Source organism: Panthera onca, chromosome B1 (genome assembly GCF_046562875.1).
Source record: "Panthera onca isolate mPanOnc1 chromosome B1, mPanOnc1 haplotype 2, whole genome shotgun sequence".
Taxonomy (NCBI): domain Eukaryota; kingdom Metazoa; phylum Chordata; class Mammalia; order Carnivora; family Felidae; genus Panthera; species Panthera onca.
In genome coordinates, this window is record NC_138342.1 from 195593558 (window position 1) to 195610564 (window position 17007).

The window sequence follows — 17007 nt, forward strand, 5'->3', positions numbered from 1 at the left end:
AAAAAAAAAGATTTAGCAATGTCATTATCATGCCTAAAGTAGACTCCTTTTAGCCATAAAGACATATATAGACTGAAAGTGAAGAGGTGGGAAGACATCTCAAGAAAATGGTGACCAAAATAGAGTAGGTAGCTATACATTTATCAGGAAAAAAAATAGTTTCGAAGAGGGAGTTAAGAGGGCAGAAGAGTAGGAGGATCTTATGCTATGGTTGCCTCATCCCTGGCACACAGCCAGATAAGTATTACATCATTCTCAACACCCCAGAAATCAGTCTAAGGACTGAGAGAACAAACTGCACAGCTAGAGGGAGAGAAGAGGCCACGTGATGGAAGGTAAGAGGTGTAGAGATGTGATTTGGGTGGGAGAGAAAAGGATTATGAGCACCTTGGAGTGGAGGGAGCCCTGACCATAGAGAAAGGAAAGAGAGGGAGAAGGACAGAGAGAGAGAGAGCACACACACGGCACAGAGTGGATCGCACAAGAAAACACTTCCCCAAAAGCAATGACTGGGAAAAGTAGAGGGTCTGATTTTATTGAGTTTTCACAATCAGCAGAGCCCTAAGCCTGGAGTTTTAGACATAAGAGCTATGGCAGGTGCACAGCCCAGAAAGGGACAGTGGTGCTCCAATGGAGGAGAGAAGAGGCCCCAGGGCAGACAGCGTGACCTGAGGATCCCCTGAGTCACACTGGGAGACACATTTCTCCCTTCTTGGAGTGCATCTGGAGAAGTGGCATTGCCTCTCAGGGGACAAAAGAGCCCATGGGCACCATTGTGCTGCCCCATTCCTTAGCACAGGGGCAGAGACACCTGCCATGGGCAACCAACCTGGATGCAGCCTTTTGCTGCACTTGACTCTAAACTCCAAGGCCAGCACATCGGTTCAACATCCCCTTCAGGGACAAACCTGCACCAGCCCCCAGCACTGCAAGACCCTCCTCCAGAGGACCAGTGTGGCTCCTGACCATGCTGGGTCCCTAAAGTTTGCAGTTTTGAAACTCCACTGGCATACCTGAGATAAAACACAGGTGTACTCTCCTGCCAGGTGGGCAGACAGGCTGGACACAAAGAGGGCAAACGTAAGCATCTGAGGGAGATGTGCGAGGGGAGATTGTTTGCTCTTCTGTGAGGGCTTCCTGGAGAGCTGCAGGTGGGAACTCTCCTCTCCAGCGATGAAGGGTAGGGCTGGTGTCATTTTTCTCCCCACCCCTCAGCATGACCGACTTCAGTCGGCAGCACAGAGCCCACAGGGGAGACTTGAGCCACTTACAGCAATTCCTGCCTTCCTGTGCTCTGCAACTGCTTCTTTACTAGGGCAAGTGTGCTACAGAGCCAGAGCAGCGGGCCCATCTTCTAGAAGACCAGCGCAACAAACACCCCCCAACCCCGCCCAGCACTCCCACCAAGTCTACTGACCATAGAGTGCTGCAAAGTTTCAGCTCTAATGGAAATAGGATCAGGCCTCTTTTAACAAGCAGAACAGAGCAAACCTAGTTAACACTTGCCACAGTGTGGACAAGGTCCAGACACTCCCCACTGCAGGCAAGGAGAACCTGCAGAAGACTGATCTGAGGGAAAGAGCAGCCAAGTCACAACACAGACAAGTGCATGCACAGAGCCCTCACCGGAAACACTTCCTGAACCACCAGGCCATGAAAAGGATGCGACCTTTTCTTAATAAAGCCATTACTCTCACGGCATGACTCCAGGCCAAGATGGAGAAACTCATCCCAAAAGAAAGAACAAGAAAATGTCACAGGCGGAGAGCTCATCGAAACAGATTTTAGTTCTCCATCAGGGAGATGACTTATAGCAACAATCAACCATACTCACTGGGCTTGAGAAAGGCAGAGAGGACACCAGAGAGTCTCTTAATGCAGTGACAAAAAACCAAAAACAAGTCATCCAAAATAAAAACTGCTACAACCAAGATGTAGAATCAACTGGATCTCATTGTTCTCTTGATGAAGTCCCAAGAGCTCATTTTTACTTTTGTTTCCCTCACTTTCAAAGAGGTGTCTAGTAAGAAGTTGCTCTGTCCAGTGTCACAGACGTTTCTGCCTGTGTTCTCCTCTAGGATTTTGATGGTTTCCTATCTCACTTTTAGGTCTTTCATCCATTTTGAGCCTTTTTTGTGTATGGTGCAAGAAAGACACTCTATGGCAGACATTGATAGGTGACCATACAATAATGAATCCCAAATCTCTTTTTCATTATTTAACTTCCATTCTCCAGATGTAAACAGTGGGGAATTTTCTTTTCTTTTTTTTGTTAATATCATTTAGTGTCAGATTGGTTTCCATAGAACACCCAGTGCTCATCCCAACAGGGGCCCTCCTCAATGCTCATCACCCACTTTCCTCTCTCCCTGCCCCCTCCATCAACCCTCAGTTTGTTCTCAGTGTTTCAGAGTGTCTTATGGTTTTCTTCCCTCCTGCTCTGTAACTCTTTTTTCCCTCCCCCTTCCCCATGGTCTTAAGTTTCTCAAGATCCACAAATGAGTGAAAACATATCGTATCTGTCTTTCTCTGACTTATTTCACTTAGCATAATCCCCTCCAGCTCCATCCACATTGCTGCACATGGCCAGATTTCCTTCTGTCTCATTGCCAAGTAGTATTCCATTGTATATATAAACCACATCTTCTTTATCCATTCATCAGTGGGCGGACATTTAGGCTTTTTCCATACTTTGGCTATTGTTGAAAGTGCCACTATAAACATTGGGGTACATGTGCCCCTGTGCAACTATCTTCCAAACATCATAAAGGTGATATATGGAAGACTCACAGCTAATGTCATCCTTAATAGGAAAAAACAGAGCCTTTCCCCCTAAGGTCAGAGACGTGACAAGGATGAAAACCCAGAAGAGAAAACCTAGAAATGGATTCACAATTATATGGTCAATTCATCTCTGACAAAGCAGAAAGAATATCCAGTGGAATAAAGTCAGTCTTTTCAACACATGGTGAAGGGAAAACTGGACAGAGACATGCCGAAGAATGAAATTGGACCACTTTCTTACGTTATACACAAAAATAAATTCAAAGGGTGCCTGGGTGGCTTAGTTGGTTTAGTGTCCAACTCTTGGTTTTGGCTAAGGTCATGATCTTCTGGTTTCTGAGTTTAAGCCCTGCATCAAGTTTTGCACTGACAGTGCTGAGCCTCCTTGGGATTCTCTATCTCCCTCTCTCTCTCTGCCCCTCTCTCCCTTCTTCCCTCTCTCCCTCATCCTCCCTCTCTCCCTCTCTCAAATAAATTTTTAAAAATTAATTAATTCAAAATGGTTTGTCTAAAATCTATAACAAACTTATCAAACTCAATGCCCAAAAAACAAATAATCCAGTTAAGAAATGGGCAGAAGACATAAATAGACATTTTCCAAAGATTACACAAATGATTAATAGATACATGAAAAAGATGCTCAACATACTCATTATCGGGGGAAAAAAAATCAAAATCATGATGAGCTACTACTTCACACCTTTCAGAATGGCTAAAATTAAGAGCACAGGAAATAATAGATGTTGGCAAGGATGTGGAGAAAGAGGAATCCTCTTGTACTGTTGGTAGGAACACAAACTGGTGCAGCCACTCTGGAAAATAGTATGGAGCTTCCTCAAAAAGTTAAAAATACAAGTACCCTTTCATCCAGCAATTACACTACTAGGTATTTACCCAAAGGATACAAAATGCACCCTGATGTTTCTAGCAGCATTACTGATAAAAGCCAAATTATGGAAAGAGCCCAAATTTCCACTGACTCATGAATAAAGAAGAAGTGATACACACACATACACACAGAATGGAATATTACTTAGCCACGAAAAAAGAATGAAATCTCACCTTTAGCAACAACTTGGATGGAGCTAGAGACTATTATGGTAAGCAAAATAAATCAGTCAGAGAAAGCCAAATACCACATGATTTCACTCATAATTGGAGTTTAAGAAACAAAACAGAAAATTAAATATAAAACTACCATATATTCCAGCAATTCCACTTCTAGTTATGTGTACGAAGGAAACAAAAAGCAGTAACTCAAATATTTATCTGCACCCCCATGTATATGGGAACATTACTTATAATAACAAAGATATGGAAATAATCTGAATGTCCATTGGTGGATAAGTGGATAAAGAAGTTATATATCAAATATATTATTATATATATTGCAAGTTACAAACCTCCACTTAGAAGAGAAATACATACTAAGGATGTAATGTACAACAGGTTGACTGTACCTCACACTGCTCTATGATATATATGTAAGTTGTTGAGAGTATGGCCTGTGAGTCCTCATTACTAGGAGAAAATTTTGTTTTTTTTTCTTTTTATTGTTATTATCCCAATATATGTCAACCAAATAAGAAAATAGATACATTTTCAGATTAAGAAATTACTTCTTCAATCCAAAAGTGCTAAGTATTTACTTAGCACTATAGTAGAGAAGATTTTGAGAGACTGAGTTAAAGAGACAACTGTGTGATGTGAGCAAACAGGTAAAACCCGTAACCATCGATGTTCCCTAACTACAGCCTATGCTCACAAAATTCTATGTATTTCATGTTAAATTTGCTACTGAAACTTACAAAGTATTTTCTGATAAGGGAAAACGTGTTCAAGATGGAGGACTGCATGTTCAAACAGTCAAGAATTCCAGTCAATTCTGCTCCTTTACTGGGCAGAGTTGGCCAATAATTTACTGGATGGTATAGGGCAAAATTCTTCACTTCCTTAAGTGCTATTTTCCTCAGTTATAAAATAGAGAAATGAGTGTTTACCTCATCAGACTGCTGTGAGGAGTGCATGAGACTATGTGTGCAAAGCTCTTACTGTAGTCAGTAGGAGCCATTCTGACCACCCTATAATCCTGCTTTGTTTTTAATTGCTTGAAAGACTTTTTATCAGTCATGAAACAGAAATTCAAGTACCTTAGCTTACCCAATTTAACAGTAATACTGAGACATTTCCTTCACTGATGTGAAAGTTCACTGCACCAAATTAGATCCAAGGGACATGAATGGGACTGAAGATGGATAGTGACAGCAACGCCCTGTCCAGAATCAACAGTGACAGAGGAATGGACGAATGTACACAATGAGGCAGAACTTGAATATTTGCCTTCTAATGGCTTAAATCACTCCCTGCAGTCCATGAAAAAACATTTTAAAGAAAAAAGCTCCACAGTTTCAGCAAAGTGAAACAGAAGTCTCCATGGTACCTGGTTAAAGTCAAACACCAAATGCAGACTGTCGCACAGTACTATGAAAAGGATGAGCATTATTATTATCACTAGCTACAGTGCCTTATGTCAACCTCCAAACTGCATAAATTAATATAAACAGTGATATTTTCTTTTCCCTAGGCCAAGTTTTATTTTTCTGTTCACTACTGCACTGTGAAGACGTGGCCATACATTAGAGACATTTTTTTTTTGTTTTTTTAATGCTTATTTAACATTTATTTAAATAAATATAAGCCTGTCTTGTTTTAATTTCACCAAAAAAAAAATGTCGCATATCATTACTATCTCCAATTTCTTAACTCAAATTTGCCCCACAGTCCATGTCAATCAGGCTCCTCTCACCACAGCATAACTGAGACCATTTTGTCAAGATCATAAATGATTTCCTTTCTTCCAAATCTAATAGTCCCTTCTCTGTTCTTTGACCTCTCAGTTGCATTCAATGCTGTTCAACACTCCACCCTCTTGGAATACTACTTTCTTCACATAGCTCTCAGGAAAGGGTTTTTCTCTGATCTTACTACCTGCCTTCTTCACAATCTCCACTGGTTCTTATATTTCTGCTGGGCCTCTAAATGTGAACATAAAAATGACCACAATAAAGTTGACAGCTTTTTCTTGCCCATTTTCCAGAACTTGACACTGGTAAATTTAACTTCATATTTGACATCTTTGCAATGCCATCCAATACAGCTCTGAAAATGAATATACTCAGAAAAGAAAGTAAATATACCACCACACAAAACTCTCAAATTATTTCTTTTCCCAGTATTCCTCAACTTGTCAACGGTACCAGCATACCACAGCAATTTAAATAAAAGAACAAAACCTCAGTATCCTTGACTTTCCATCACTCCCTACCAAACCCATCGTATAATCTTCAGTCAAAGCTACCAATATTCCCTCACTCCATGCCAAAACAAACAAAGAAAAAAAACCTTTATCCACTTAATTGCTTTTACATCCATGATCTTTTGTCTGGACCTCCTATGTGTTTTCTCTCTCACTAGACTTCTTATAATTAGTTAATACATAATCTATGTAGCACTTAATTTGTGTAATAGACTGTTTATGACACTTTTATACACATGTTTTAAATCATCTTAGTACTAACACTATTCTCTTTTAGAAACGAATTATCCGGTCACATACCTAGGAATCATTTCTATTCTGTACATGTCACATGAATCTTCTTAAATCTTTTTTTTTTTTAATTTTTTTTCAACGTTTTTTATTTATTTTTGGGACAGAGAGAGACAGAGCATGAACGGGGGAGGGGCAGAGAGAGAGGGAGACACAGAATCGGAAACAGGCTCCAGGCTCCGAGCCATCAGCCCAGAGCCCGACGCGGGGCTCGAACTCACGGACCGCGAGATCGTGACCTGGCTGAAGTTGGACGCTTAACCGACTGCGCCACCCAGGCACCCCATTAAATCTTAAGACCAATAACATCAATAGCCTGTTTAGATTTTCCAGTAGATTGTCCATGACTTAGGATAAAAACCAAACTCTGTGCCCTGCTTCACAAAGCTCTGTGAGATCCTGCTTCCTCTTTCCATTGATCTCATCCTGTATACATCTTGCCTACCTGGTTCAGCCAAACAGAACTCCAAAATCCACCAAGCTTATGACTATACTCAGAGTCTTTTCATAGCTTCTAGGTGTGCTTAGAACATGGTGTCCTTGCCCAATTTTCCATGACTGGGATTATGTGTCATCAGAACTCCACTTTGTTTTCACCTAAAATAAAACCTTGCTTTCTGGTGAGACCCACCTTGTTCCTCTCTACAATGAATATGAGCCCCAATAGGAAGAGCATTTTTGTTTACCCTATTAGTGGGTCTGTGGAACCCTAGAAGAAAACTGGCACACAGTAAGCCCTCAGTAAAGCTTTCCTGAAGAACTGGATGGACTATTCCAGTTGCTTTCTCATGAAGGCTTTATTTTTTGTTTGTCTCCTCCCAACTGCATCCCCAATTAGAATATTCATACAGTGGGAGTAAGGTGGCATCTCTCTTCTCTTTTTATCCCAGTAACTAATAACTTCTCAAGTATAAAAATCATTCAGTGGACTGGAAACACTTGTGGACAACAAATGTATTAATATGTGGCAATGAAAATGAAGATTTGCTAATCATCTGGGAGGATCCAGATATTATAACAAACTCAGTTATGAACTTTTGACTACGTTTTCCAGCCATGTTTGGCAAGCCATACATGTTAATAAGGAAACTTGACTATGAGTAGCATCCAGGTTTGATAGAAATTGTGCAGGATCTGAATGGAAGAAAAATTGAAGTACTGTGAATAGTTTGATGCAATGTCTGACCATGACATTCAGACTAAATCAAAGATTCATTCACTGGCAAAGTTATGTTGAATGGAGGCCTGCTGAGAAATGGATTTAGTTATACCAAATTTTTAGGAAAGCTAGAAACAGTGTTTTAGAGATGTAGTCTTAAGGAAGGGTGCCATTAAACTTGAGCCCTAAAGTAGTACGTGGAAAGAATTCTTAAGCACTTACAAACCTGCTGCAATTGTGTTAAAGGCCATTCACATGGAAGCTTACTCACTTGAAAGGGACTAGAGATGGGGCGCCTGGGTGGCTCAGTCGGTTAAGCGACCGACTTCAGCTCAGGTCACGATCTCGCGGTCTGTGAGTTCGAGCCCGCGTCGGGCTCTGGGCTGATGGCTCGGAGCCTGGAGCCTGCTTCCGGTTCTGTGTCTCCCTCTCTCTCTGCCCATCCCCCGTTCGTGCTCTGTCTCTCTCTGTCTCAAAAATAAATAAACGTTAAAAAAAAATTAAAAAAAAAAAAAAAAACAAAGGGACTAGAGATTATATTAGATTCTCCTAAGGAACCATGGCATAAAAGATATTGAATACTCTAAAATATACCTTAGGATTCACCAGCATAAATGTTCAATTATGAGTAATGGATAATGGCTAACCCCAAAAATAACTGAGAAATTATTGAAGGAAAGGAAAAATTTAGATACTGAAGAAAAACAGAGATTACTTAATCTGATTTCATTTTATGAGGAAAATGATATACATAAAATGTAAGCTTCTTGGGCAAGTATTTCAAGTTGATGTAACGTATTATTTTATATATGAACTTTTTTTGACAAAATGAATATTGTCTATGCAAATAGCCATTAGTACAAATTAGTAAAATTAAAAAGATAGAGTGATGTTTTCTTTGTAATCAGAATCTCTTGGATATAAGGAGAATCTGTCTACTTTTTGCTTGTAAAAATTTGGAAATATTCTTTCTCAAATATTCAAAATAATGAAGATACTAAAAAATGTCATGAGGTGGACAAGTTGTCCAGACTTTGAAGTGTAGAATACAAATTTTCAAATATCCTACTAAACCTAATGAATGTTAGAAACAAGCAAAATAAATTTCAGAAAAGTCATAGGTACAATTTTAATAAGGAGACTAAAGATTTTTTTCCCATTTTTTAAATGTTTATTTTTTTATTATTTTCTTAGAGAGAGAACATGAGCAGGGGAGGGACAGAGACAGAGGGAGACAGACAATCCCAAGCAGGCTCCATACTAATAAGTTGACAATATGTCATTTATGTTTATACATCATTAACGTTTCTAAGTATGATTTGTGGAATAAAGTCTTATTAGTATACTATTATTGGTATATTAATATAGTTTACTAGTATACAAAAGTATTTTAATGGTGATCAATTTCATACCTTTTAGAAATAAAGAACAGAAGTTGCATAAAATAGGAGAAAAAGATAAGTGTCTCAGGATATAATATATTATTTACCATGCGCTAGCCATTATTCTAAGCTAGGGACTGGCAAAGTATCACCCACAGCAAAATCCACCTCAAGGTCTGTTTTTATTTCATCTTTGAACTAAGAGCACTTTTTCCAAAGTGTTGAAAAGAAAAAGAAAAAAATATACAAAGAAAAGGGTGAGGAAAAACAAAGTATCAAACAAACCATATAGATGAAGGATACACTAATTAAACTGAAAAATTCAATAGACAGGTTTAATATCAGCCCACATCAAGCAAAAGAAACTATTAGTGAACTCAAAGACAGGACAGAAGAATCCACTCAGAGAAACAAAAAGAAAAAATTTTAAAGTAATGATTTCAAGATACTCACTAGGCTGGAGCAAAGAGTAGAATAACCCATTGAGAACTTCATAAGGAAACAGAAAATATAAACAGAAGCAATCACAGTTGAAGAATAACTAAAATGAAAACTATGCTAGAGGCAATCAACAGATTAGTAGATGTAGAACATATCAGCAATCTGGAACACAGGATAATGGAAAGCACCCGTCCTCAACAGCAAAAAAGAAAAACCTTTGAAAAATCATACACACACACACACACGTGTGTGAATTTTATTTTTATTTACTTATTTACTTCTTTCTTTCTTTCTTTCTCTTTCTTTCTTTCTTCTTTATCTATGAGAGCACGAGTGAGCAAGGGACAGAGAGAAACCCACAAAGTGCAGACAGAGAGGGGGGAGTGTGGAGCCCAGAACAGGGCTTGAGCTCACCCGAAGCAGGGCACGAGCTATTTTAAAAGCAGCAGGAGAGATGCAAATATTATACACAGGACAACTCCCTAAGTCTATCGGCTGAGTTTTCAGCAGAACTTTGAAGGTCAGAATGGAGTAGCAGGATATATTCAAAGTGATGAAGGGAAAAAAAATCCTACAACCAACAATACTCTACCTGACAAGGTTATCATTCACAAATCCAAGAGAGATAAAGGGTTTCTCAGACAAAAGTTAAAGGAGTTTATCACCACTAAACCAGCCTTACAAAAAATGCTAAGGACTTCTTTGAGTGGAAAAAATAAGGCCATAATAAGACATAAGAAAAGTGTAACTAAAAGACATATATATGATACCATATACATAAAACATGAAGTAATTTTTAAAAAGATGTTTTTACAATGTGTTTGAACTTTTTTTCAAAAAAATTTTGTTTATTTATTTATTTATTTATTTATTTATTTTGAGAGAGACAGAGTAAGGGAATGGCAGAGAGAGGAGGAGAGAATCCCAAGCAGGCTCCATGCCTGCTGTCAGTGAAGAGCCTGATGCAGGGTTTGATCTTACCAACCATGAGATCACAACCTGAGCTGAAACCAAGAGTCTGACGCTTAACCAGCTAAGCCACCCTGGTACCCCTACAACGTGTTTGAACTTAACTGACCATCAACTTAACATAGATTGTTATATACTTAGGATGTTTTATATCAATCTTCTGGTAACCACAACCCCAACCAAACCTGAAAGAGATACACAAAAGTTAAATGGGGCCATACGTAACATTACAGAAACTCATCAATCACAAAGACAAAAAGCAAGAGGAAATTGGAACAGAGCACAAATACAAAAACACAAGAAAACAGTAAGAAATCAGGAATAAGTACAAACTTATCAATAATTATTTTAAATGCCTGAATTCTCTAATCACAACACAGAGTTATGAGATGGATAAAAAAAATAAGACCTAAGCACATGCTATCTACAAAAAACTCACCTCAGGCCTAAACACAGAAACAGACTGAAAGTGAAGGGACAGAAAAATATTTACCATGCAAATAAAAGGGAAAAAAAAGGACAAAAACAAAAACAGGGCAGCAATATTAAAAAAAAAAAAGACTTCAAAACAAATCTGTAACAAGACACAATGAAAGCCATTAAATAATGATGAAAAGATCAGTCCAAAAAGAGGATATAGCAATTGTAATTATCTATGCACCCAATATGAGAGCACATAAATACATAAAGCAAATATTAACAGACATAAAGGGAAAAAGTGATGGTAATACAATAATAGTGGGGACCTAACACACCACTTACATCAATGGACACATCAAACAAACAGAAAATCATTAAGGAAAGAGTCTTTGAATGATACATCAGACTAGATAGACATAATAAATATATACAGAGCATTCCATCTAACAACAACAGAATACGCATTCTTTTCAAGTACACACAGAACATTCTCCGGAATAGATCACATGATTGGCCACAAAACAAGTCTCAGTAAATTTAAGAAGATTATTATCATACCATGTATCTTTTCTAACCACAACAGAATGAAAACTAGAAATTAATCACAAGAAAAACACTGGAAAAAAATACAAACATGGAGACTAAACAACATACTAACAAACAACCAATGAGTCAATGAGGAAATCAAAATATATCAAAAAAATATGTGGAGACAAATGAGAACACAACGGTCCAACATCTTTAGGACTTAGCAGCAAAAACCATTCAATGAGGGAATTATGCATCAACATAAGCCTACTTCAATAAACAAGAAAAAGCTCAAACAAACTAACCGTACAATGAAAGGAATAGGAAAAACAAAGCCCAAGATGAGGAAGAAAATAATAAAGATCGGAGTAGAGGAAAAATAAATGACATAGAGACAAAAATTGTAAATATCAAATGAAACCAAGAGAGGGTTCTTTGAAAACAAAACGGACACTTAGCCAGACTCCTCAAGAAAAATAGAGAATGGACTGAGTAAAATCAGATGAAAGAGAAATAACTGACACCACAGAAATACAAAGGATTATAAGAGGATATTATGAAAAATTGTATGACAATAAATTGGACAACCTAGAAGAAATGGCTAATTTCCTATAAGCAATATTCCAAAACTGAATCTGTAAGAAATAGAAAACATGGACAGACCAGTAACTAGCAAAATTAAATCAGTAATCAACAAGTTACAAAAAACAAACAAAACAAAAAAAAAAACAAAAGTCTAAAACCAGATGGATGCACAAGAGAATTCTACTGAACCTTTAAAGAAGAGGTAATGCCTACTTTCCTCAAAATATTCAAAAAAGATAGAAGGGGAATGAAAGCTCCCAAATACATTCTTTGAGATGAGCAATATCTTGATACCAAAATCAGATAAACACTTAAAGAGAACTACAGGGCAATAGCCGTGATGAACATAGATGCAAAAATCCTCAACACAATATGAGCAAACCAAATTCAACAATACATTAAAAGGATCATTCACCACAATCAAGTGGGATCTATTTTGGGGATGTAACAATGGTTCAATACCCACAAATCAATCAATATGATACACCACATCAACAAAATGAAGGATAAGTAACATATGATCATCTCATTAGATACAGAAAAATCATGTAACAAAATTCAATATCCATTCATGATAAAAACTCTAAAAGTGGGTTTAACGGGAAACAACTTCTAACTAATAAAGGTCAAATATGAAAAACTCACAGCTGACATCATACGCAAGGGTAAAAACATGAGACCTCTTCCCCTAAGATCAGTAATAACACAAGGATATCCACTCTCACCGCTTTTATTCAACACAGTCCTGGAAGTCCTAGCCATAGCAATCAGACCAGAAAAAGAAATGAGAGGCATCCATATTGGTAAGGAAGAGGTGAAATTGTTATTATTTGCAAATGATATGATACTATACATAGAAAACCCTAAAGACTCCACCAAAAACCTACTGGAAATAATAAATGAATTCAGTAAAGTTTCAAGATATAAAATTTAACCCCAGAAATCAATAGCATTTCTGCACAATAATGGAGTAGATGAGAAATTAAGAGAATAATTCCATTAACTACTGCACCAAAAAGAATAAAATTCATAGAAATAAACTAAGGAGGTGAAAGGCCTATACTCTGAAAACTACAATGATGAAAGTTACTGGAGATAATACTAGCCAAAGGAAAGATATTTTCAGTCTCATGGATTGGAAGAATATTGTTAAAATATCCATACTACTCAAAGCCATCTATAGATGCAATACAATCCCTATCAAAACACTAAAACCATTTGCTACAAAGCTAGAGTAAATCCAAAATTTGTATGTAAGCACCAAATAGCCAAAGCAACCTTGAGAAAGAAGAAGAAAACTGGAGGTACCACAACTCCAGATATCAAGATATACCACAAAGTTGTATAATTGTATAATTGTAGTAACCGGCACTAAATTAGACACATAGATCAGTGGAACAGAATAGAAAGCCCAGGAAATAAACCCATGCTTATATGGCCAATTAATCTATGACAAGGTAAGATATCACAATGGGGAAAAGGCAGTCTCTTCAATAAATGGTGATGGGAAAAACTGGATAGCTACATGCAAAAGAACAAAACTGGACTACTTTCTACACCAAACACAAAAATAAATTCAAATTGGATTAAAGACCTTAATTCAAGTCTTGAAACCATCAAGATTCTAGGGGAAAAAATATAGGCAGTAATTTCTTCAATACTAGCCATAGTTGTTTTTTTTTTTTTTTTTAAAGTGTCTCTTAAGGAAGAGAAACAAAAGCAAAAATACACAACTGGGACTATGCTAAAATAAACTTTTTCACAGACCTACTGAAGGGGAGAAGGTATTTACAAGTAACACATCTGATAAGGGGTTAATATTCAAAATACATCAAGAAAAAAAAACATTAAATGCCAAGAAAACCATCTGATTTAAAAAATGGGCAGAAGACCTGAATAGGCATTTGTCCCAAGAAAACAAAATTTAAGTGGCCAACAGACACATGAAAAGATGCTGAACATCACTAATCATCAAGTTCAAATCCAAACCATAAAGAGAGATCACTCCACACCTGTCAAAAAGACAAGTACAAGTACTAGCCAGGATGTAGAAAAAAAAAGAAATTATGTGCACTGATGGTGTGAATGTAAATTGGTGTGGTCACTGCAAAAAACAGTATGGAGTTTCCTCAAACATATATGACCCTACACCTATTGTAGTATTATTTAAAATAGACAAGATAAAGGGGTGCCTCGGTTGGTTATGCCTCCAACTTGAGCCCATGTCATGATCTCATGATCTGTGAGTTTGGGCCCCACCACTGGGCTCTGTGCTGACAGCTCAGAGCATGCAGCCTGCTTCACATTCTCTGTCTTCCTTTCTTTCTCTGACCCTCCCCTGGTTGCACTCTGCCTCTCTCAAAAATAAACATTAAAAAAATAGGCAATATATAGAACCAAAGTATACATCAAGGGCATAGTAAAGAAGATGTGTATGTGTTTGTGTATACATACATATACACATATATATACAATGAAATATTATGAAGTCATAAAAAGGGATGAGACCTTGCCATTTGTCACAACATGAATGGACCTAGAGGTATTACGCTAAGTGAAATAAGGCAGACTGAGAAAGACAAATACCATATGATATCATTCAAATGCGGAATCTAAAAACCAAAATAAATGAAAAAACAAAGAGCTGAGTCAGACCACAAATACAAAGAACAAACTGATGGCTGCTAGAGGGAAGGGGGTTAGAGGGACAGGCAAAATTGGTGAAGGAGAGAGAGAGATGCAGACTTCCAGTAATGGAATGAATACATCATAAATAAAAAGTAAATCATAGGGAATATAGTCAATTATATCATAATAATGTTATATGGTGGCAGATGGTAGCTACAGTTGGAGTGAGCTTGGCATAATGTATAGAGATGTTAAATCACTAGGTTGTACACTGGAAACTAACACAACATTTTCTGTCAACTATATTCAAATTTAAAAATTAAAACATAGAAACACAGAGTGCCTGAGTGGATTAAAACAAAACAAGACCTGAGCATATGCTACCTACAGAAGATTCACTTCAGCTATAAGTACATATGGAATGTAAGTGAAATCATGAAAAATACTTTATGTAAACAAACAAAAGAAAACAGGAAAATAGGAGAAGTTATACTGTATCAGACAAACTAGAGTTTAAGCCAAAGATCGTAATAAGAGACAAAGGTCATATATAATGATAAACGGGCCACTCGAGAGGTTATAACACTTGTAAATATTGATGCAACACAACATAGGAGCACCTAAATGTATAAAACAAATATAACAGGTAGAAAGGGAAAAATAGACAGCAATACACTGTGAGTAAGGAACTTTTATACACCACTTTCATCAATTGATAGATCATCCAGGGAGAAAATCAATAAGGAAACATCCTTCTTAAGTGACAAGTTAAACCAGAAGGACTTAGATATATAGAGAACCAAAAGCAATAGAATACATATTCTTCTATCGCACAGAAGCAAAGCAATAGAATACATAGAAAATATAATAGAAAAGCAATAGAATACATATTCTTCTCAAATGCACATGAAACATTTTCCAGGATAGATTATATGTTAGGTCACAAAACATGTCTTAAATTTAAAAGGACTGGAATCATATAAAGCATCTTTTCTGGCCACAATGGCATGAAACTAGAAAATAATTATATGGAAACCACCGAAAAATTTGCTAATATGTGGAGATTAAACAACACGCTCCTGAACACCTGTAAGTCAATGAAGAAATCAACAGACAAATAATAACATGAAGCAATGAAATGGGAAATACAACATACCAAGTCCTATGGGCTGCAGAAAAAACAATTCTAAGACAAAAGTTCATAGCCTATGTTAAGTAAAAATACATATCTCAAACAACCTACCTTGACCCCTCAACGACCTAGATTAAACAGAGGAACTGTAGAAGAAAAGATTAGAATGGAAATAAACCCAATTAAGACTGGAAAGAAAAGATGAATGAAACTGAAAGCTGGAGTTTTTTTAAGATTTTATATTATTTTTTTAAATAATTATTTATTAGGGGTGGGGAGGGGCAGAGAGAGAGGCACAGAGCCCCACTCAGAGCTCCATCTCAGGAACCATGGGAGCATGCCCTGAGCCAAAATCAAGAGCCACACATTTAATTGACTGAACCACCCCAGTGCTCCAATGGAGTTTTGTTTTTATCCTTAACAATAAACAAAATAAACATTTAGCCAGATTCATCAAGTAAAAAAATAAAGTATTTAAAATTAGAAATAAAAGAGGAGACCTTAAAACTGACACCACACAATTACAAAGATTCTTAAGAGGCTATTATTATGTACCACCAAATTAGAACACCTAGATATGGATAAATTATTACAAACACACAAGGTACTAAGACTGACCCATAAGGAAATAGAAAATATGAAAAGACTATTAGTTAAGAGATTAAATCAGTAATCAAAACCTCACCAAAAAAAGAATTTCAGGACCAGACCACTTCACTGGTGAATTCTACAAAACATCTGAAGGAGAACTAATACTAATTCTTCTCAAATTTTGCTAAGAGAGAGAAAGAGAAAGGAAAACTTTCAAAATCACTTTATGAGGTTAACATTACCATATACCAAAGCCAGACAACATGTACACACACACACACACACACACACACACACAGAAAATCATAAGCCACTATCTTTGATTAACATGGAGGCAAATCCTCAACAAGTTATTAGCAAATCAAGTTCAACAATATTTTAACAGGATCATACACATTGTCAATTGAGATTTACTCCAAGAATACAAGGGTGGCTCAACATTTGCATAACAATGATATGCCACATCAACAAAAGAATAAAAATCATGTATCTCAATAATAAAATAAAATTATTAAAAAAATAAAAATTCTGTATCTCAATAGATACAGAAAAAGCATCTGACCAAATTCAACATTCGTTCAAGATAAAAATAAGAAATAGTATAGCAAGAATGCACCTCAACAAAATAAAGGCCATATACAACAAGCTCAAAGCTAACATCATACTTTATAGTGAAACTCTGAAAGATTTCCTTTAAGATTAGGAATAAGACAAATATTTCCTATCTCACCACTTTTATTCAACATGGTACCTGAAGTCCTAGCCAGAGTAATCAGTCAAG